Source organism: Rutidosis leptorrhynchoides, chromosome 3, assembly GCF_046630445.1.
Source record: "Rutidosis leptorrhynchoides isolate AG116_Rl617_1_P2 chromosome 3, CSIRO_AGI_Rlap_v1, whole genome shotgun sequence".
NCBI classification, from domain to species: Eukaryota; Viridiplantae; Streptophyta; class Magnoliopsida; order Asterales; family Asteraceae; genus Rutidosis; species Rutidosis leptorrhynchoides.
Genome location: NC_092335.1, coordinates 518318336 through 518323524, shown reverse-complemented (window position 1 = coordinate 518323524; position 5189 = coordinate 518318336). Strand labels below are relative to the sequence as shown.

Below are 5189 nucleotides of genomic sequence, written 5' to 3'. Positions count from 1 at the left end.
CCTTGTAAGATAGGTCCCAACGGTGCGTCCAGGCGAGCCGCCCAGCTCCGCCCAGGCTGGGCGCCGATGGCACTGAAGCCGCCCAGGTCCCGCCCAGGAGGCCGCCCAGCTCACACGTCCTCGTTTTCGTCCATTTTGAGCAGATATGTGGACGGATGAAATGGGTATATTTTGGCCAAATATTTTCTTTTTCTATTTTATATTTTAGCTAATGAAATTAAGATGAGATGGGTTTTGTGAAGAAGATGTGTAAAAATGAAAGTTGAAAGTTGGGATAGTTGAAGAAAATGAGTGTGAGTCCCATTATTAAATGAAAATGTGGTCACAAATTAGTGTACGTGTCATATTATTTGATTTATTTGATTAATTTTTAAGTTTTAATTAAATGTAATTTTATAATTAATAATTCTTTTAATATTATTAATAAATATAAGATTTATTTAAATAATTGTAACTAGTTGTGGAGCCCTCGCTTCGCGACGGGGGCTCCGTTTTGAATGCGAGTTAAAAAAAAAAGTCTTTCCTTTTGTGGATCTATTTTGTAATTTTTTTTTTCGACATCTAACATTGAAGGGTTGTTCCTTTTATAAAAGTTGCTTCTTTTAGCGTTAAAGTTAGTTGATCTATTTTGTAAAAAAAATATTTTTCGACATCTTTTGGTAGCATTGATTCAATGCCATTGAAGGGTTGTTCCTTTTAAGAAAGTTGCTTCTTTTATCGTTGGAGACAAAAAAAAAAAATGTAGCAGAGTAGTGGCCTATGTGGGTCTTACTGTTTGAGCGCAGTGTAGAAGCCGGTAAAGCGTGGTGGGTATTTTTGGTGTTAGTGATGGGATAAATAATAATTTATAATATAGGTATAAAGTAGGGGGTTCGATTTGTATTTTAATGAAAGTTAGGAGGTTGGTTTGTAAAAAATGAAAAAGTGAATAGTACTGTTCATAACAAGTAATACAAATTTTGTCTGTTAGTTATATTGGTAATTACCTGTTATTATAAAAAAATTAAAAAAGAAAATAAAATATGAAAGGAGGAGTATTATTGCGAGTGTTCAGTCCTGATTTAATGGAAGTGATGACGTGGGCTGAATTGTTGGCTAGTCGTGCAGGAAGTTTGTCTTTTTGGAGCACTCTAATTTTAACAAAATTAGGGGTTTCCTCCCATCCTCTGATAATTACCTCTGATCGCTCCCCGAAACATTGATCTAAACCACCGCCTTCATCTTCCTAGCTCTATCCACCGCCACTTCATCCCTCCATCTTCGTCTCTCCATCTTCATCATTCCTCCATCTATCGTCATCTCATCGCCGCGATGTTAAAAGGTGTAACCCTTTTAATTTTCGCAAAGATGTTTGCAACTTTGTTACCTTTAATCATGTAAACAAGGGGCTGGTTTCGAATACTCGTGTTTTTGGTAAGTTATGTCAATCCAGATGTGTTATCTTTAATATTATGTTATAATCACCATTCTTAAAAGTAACTATGCACCTATTCGGTAATGAAATTTAACTCTATGTACACCTATTCCATAGATGTGGTTGGATAATTAGTCAAAAACAAAAAGTATGCAGTTAAAGAGGAATCTACTAGTGAAAAGAAGTCTATTGAATTTGAACTAGCAGATGCAAGATTAGTGTCTTTGGATTCTTATTTAAAATAATAAAATCATTTTATAAATACTTGCAAACACTAATTGCCCACCTCTGTTTTCTAAATTTTGCAGTGGAGAGAGGGTTCGATGTAAGCTGTGGGGTGTTCATATAGAAAGGTTACATGAATCTCTATTGCCTAATGCTGGAAAAGAATTACCTATTATTGTGATGCTTCACAACTGTAGAACGAAAGACTGAAGGTAAATAAAATAGAGTATGAGATGTATATGTCACTGTTAACATTAGTTTCTTTACCATTTGAGCCGTATTTGTGTATAAACTAGGTCCTCAAATCAATAATCGCCGGTGGGGGTCTAGACTTAACATCAACAAACAAGTTAAACCCAATGAGGATTTTCAGATAGTGTATGTCTCTGTCCTTTATAACTGAATTCTTTTGATATGTATCGCTTAACCTATACAAAAAAATTATTTCACACCATGAACTTTCAAAGGTTGGCAACTGCTCAGCGAGAAAATGTTGGTTATGTTAAACATGTTATCGAAATAGATCTGGGTAAGGATCTCTCATCTGCTTTTGATAAATTCACTGACCAAGAACAGAATAAAGTGTATGTACTGGATGGCGTTCGTTATATTGCAAAGGTATGCAACTCAACTTGTTACAGTTTTATCATAGGCACTATACCTGGCAAACAAACCCAAAGTACTCTATCATTTTATGAAACTCGCGAAATCGCGGGTCTTTAACTAGTTTTACTTTAAAGAACGGTACAAATTGTCATTGTAATTGTTGTTGATATGATAATAATATTTGTTGTACAAATTGTCATTGTTGATATGAACAAATTGTCATTGTTGATATGCACAAGTGACTGTAAAAGGGTACTTCTAAAGGGTACTTCTGATCCAACAAACTTGGTGAACTTCATCAGCAAGAGGGCAGGGAGGGATACAAAGAATGTGAATCACGATATTGTAAGTTAATGGTATAATTTATTTTATTTTTAATACTACTACATTATCTTAAATGGGTGTAAAACATAAGGTTTTAAGTTAATTAGTAATGAAGCTGCTATATGAATTTTAAATCATCTAACCGCTTAAATTAGGTTCTGAATTGTTAATGAGTTGAATTTTATAGAGCTACAGACCTGTATAATTTGATTGTTTACTTTGTTTACTAATGGTAAAATAAATCTGGATATAAGGAGATATAAGGACAATGAAGGATATGAGTCTAAGCATGAAATTAATGGTAAAAAGATGAATACTATTTTGCTTTTTGTGTAGCTTCTTATCATCTTTGTTGATTCCTTACTGTTTGGTAGACCTTCCTTTGGCATCTTGAGATGTTCAACAACTTTTCATTTGGGTGTTGTTGTGGTTGTTATTATTGTTGTTTTCGTCATTTATATGGTTTCTCATGTGTTAAGATGCTAAAGTATATGAATGCTACATAGGCCTGTTAATCTATAGGATACACGGGCCGTTATAGTGGGTATTTTATTGGTGTTACTGACAGGGCAATCCAGCTAATGATAAACCTTGGTGTTGGTGGTGCAGATAGGGGTTATGATTGTTAAGGTGAATTGAAGTGAAGTCAGAATGGTGAAAACATACAACATGCTCGATTCACTTGCTCATGGGGCTTATTTTCTGTACTTATTCTCTGAAACTAAACAATCGAGAATTACTAATAATCAATGTTATCACATGAATGTTCAATGTCATGTTGTCCAATGTCAGACAGTAAGCTGTTTTAATGCCTTTGTGAACAATACTTTTTTTGAGTGAACACATTCAATTATATGCTCGAGAAGACTAATAATTTTTATGTGATATGCAGGGTGCTTCACTGGTAGTATATGCGAGAAGGGAACATAACGTCCAAGTATCCTGGTTTATGGAGTATTTGCCAATCCAAGTTTGGAGTATTTGCCAATCTAGGTATTCTTCTCAATCTTCTTGATTATAAGTGGTAGGATCAAGAGGGAAGTAACCAATCGGGGGAAGCGGGGGCAAGCAAAATATTTTTTTTTTTCTTCGTTTTTTGAAAAAACTTTGTTCACGAACATTATAGATTGGATGAAAATATGAACATTTAATAAAGACACTTTGTGATAAATGTTTTTATTTTGGCGGGAAAACGCTCGAAGAACTAATATATAACAATTATCGTGTTTTTCGAGCGTATGTTGAGGTTTTAGATATTAGGGTTTAGATATTAGGGTTTAGAAATTTAGGGTTTAGGGTTTAGATTTAGGATTTAGATTGAGTTTTTAACACGAACGGTTTAGAGTTTAGGGTTTAGGGTTTGGTTCCATAAACCCATAACACCAAACCCTAAACCCTAAACTCTAAATCGGGCTAAATTTTTACTTCACAAAACATGAAGAAAAATAACGTTAACATTCTTCACGAACAATATTATCTTGAATGTTATTTTTGTCGATCGTTTTTCCGCCTAAATAATACTACCTCCGTCTCATTCCAATAGGCTAGTATTTCATTTTGGGTTGTCCCATTCTGATAGTCCACTTCCATAAATAGAAAGGAAAGATGATATTTCATTGGTGAATTTGGAGAGAGAAGATATTTCATTGGTGGAGAAATGAAGTTAGTAGGATTTCCTAAAACTGCGTGTTTTTTGTCTGTGGACTATTGGAATGAGACGGAGGTAGTAACATTCATCACGAAGTGTCTTTTCTAAATGTTCATATTTTCGTGTGATCTTGATGCCTGAAAAAAAAATTCCAAAAAAAATGAATTTTTTATTTTTTATGCTTCCCCCGATTGGTTATATATATATATATATTATATATATATATATATATATATATATATATATATATATATATATATACACGGAAATCATTTTAAACATTACTATTCATATATACACCCGTCTTTTTGGGTCATAACCTGCCAATTTATAGGACAAAGGATATGGTTGACTGCCATGGAATAGTTGATGTCACAAGGAATGCAGTATGCTAACCAGCTACTCTTATTCAATCTTTTGTTCATTATTTCAAGCTAAGCATTGCTTATTTATACCTGCACGAATAGGTGATGTTACTTAATGTGTAAACTGTAAGGTTTATTATTTCATACCTTATAATCTGTCTCCTTATTGTAATATTGTTGGTGTTAGTTCTTATTTTGGAACTATTATCCCTAACTAACTTACTATCTACGATAATTTTATTTCAGCCACTTACGAGTTTTGTCAACACTTCCGCAACAAAAGTCTTATTACATTTCTGGTTAGCGTGATTTTGTTAAAGGCAAAAATGTTAATCTTTGCGACAAGTATGGCATAATCTATCTTATCTAATAAAAGATAAAAGGGAGTTGATGGTGATGTCACTATATGCTTTTTAGAGTTGTAACATGGCTTATAAGGGTTGTACCAATTAACCTTGCTTATGTCATAATTCCCTCTTTAACTTTATATTAATTCTATCAATCAATTGTACTAATGATAATAATTAATAAATAATTACATTATTACTCTGCTTATGTCTTTCATGCTTTTAAATATTACGGAGTAATTCACTGTAATTCACTGTCA

The 5189-nt window shown here is 33.3% G+C and overlaps 1 long non-coding RNA gene across 2 annotated transcripts; it reads left to right on the top strand.

The window, feature by feature from the left end:
- Positions 1-1935: 1935 nt before the first annotated feature.
- On the top strand, positions 1936-4605 carry LOC139898304 (uncharacterized). Of its 2 annotated transcripts, XR_011776955.1 has the most exons (5): positions 1936-2257; positions 2485-2590; positions 3138-3364; positions 3462-3562; positions 4552-4605. It is a non-coding gene; the product is annotated as an uncharacterized lncRNA (long non-coding RNA). The 2 variants fall into 2 exon arrangements; XR_011776954.1 differs by lacking the exon at positions 1936-2257 and having other exon boundaries at positions 2287-2590.
- The last annotated feature ends 584 nt before the right edge of the window (positions 4606-5189 follow it).